Raw genomic sequence first — 455 nt, 5'->3', positions numbered from 1 at the left:
TCAGAGGCTATTTCTGATGGTGAATACCTTCCGATATTCTCCATTCAGGGAATAGATAGTCTTTCACCTACTCCTCCACTGCCTTGTGTTGAAATCCAAATCATTGCCTCAAAATTTGCTCACCCGAGAAAGGTAATTGCCTACATGGATACAGGAGCACATCGCACAATGATGAATCCTGAGATCCTTCCCAGTGAAGCTTGGAGTCGACAATCACATTTTTCCTTGCAGCAGATGGGAAAACATTCAGGACTGATCTTGTGTCAAAAGCTCCCATAGGGATTAGGTTTTTCCCTGACTGCACCATATGGACAAAAGTCATTGGAAGCAACCTTCCTAACAAAGATATATTAATAGGCATGGATGTATATGCTATGGCAGGAAGACTCCAAATCCTTTCTTCGGGAATCAAATACAAGAGAGAATTTAAGCCATATTCTGAGATTACCAAGCTC

The sequence above is a fragment of the Lupinus angustifolius genome, chromosome LG02 (assembly GCF_001865875.1).
Source record: "Lupinus angustifolius cultivar Tanjil chromosome LG02, LupAngTanjil_v1.0, whole genome shotgun sequence".
Taxonomy (NCBI): Eukaryota; Viridiplantae; Streptophyta; class Magnoliopsida; order Fabales; family Fabaceae; genus Lupinus; species Lupinus angustifolius.
Note: the sequence above shows the minus strand (reverse complement) of the source record.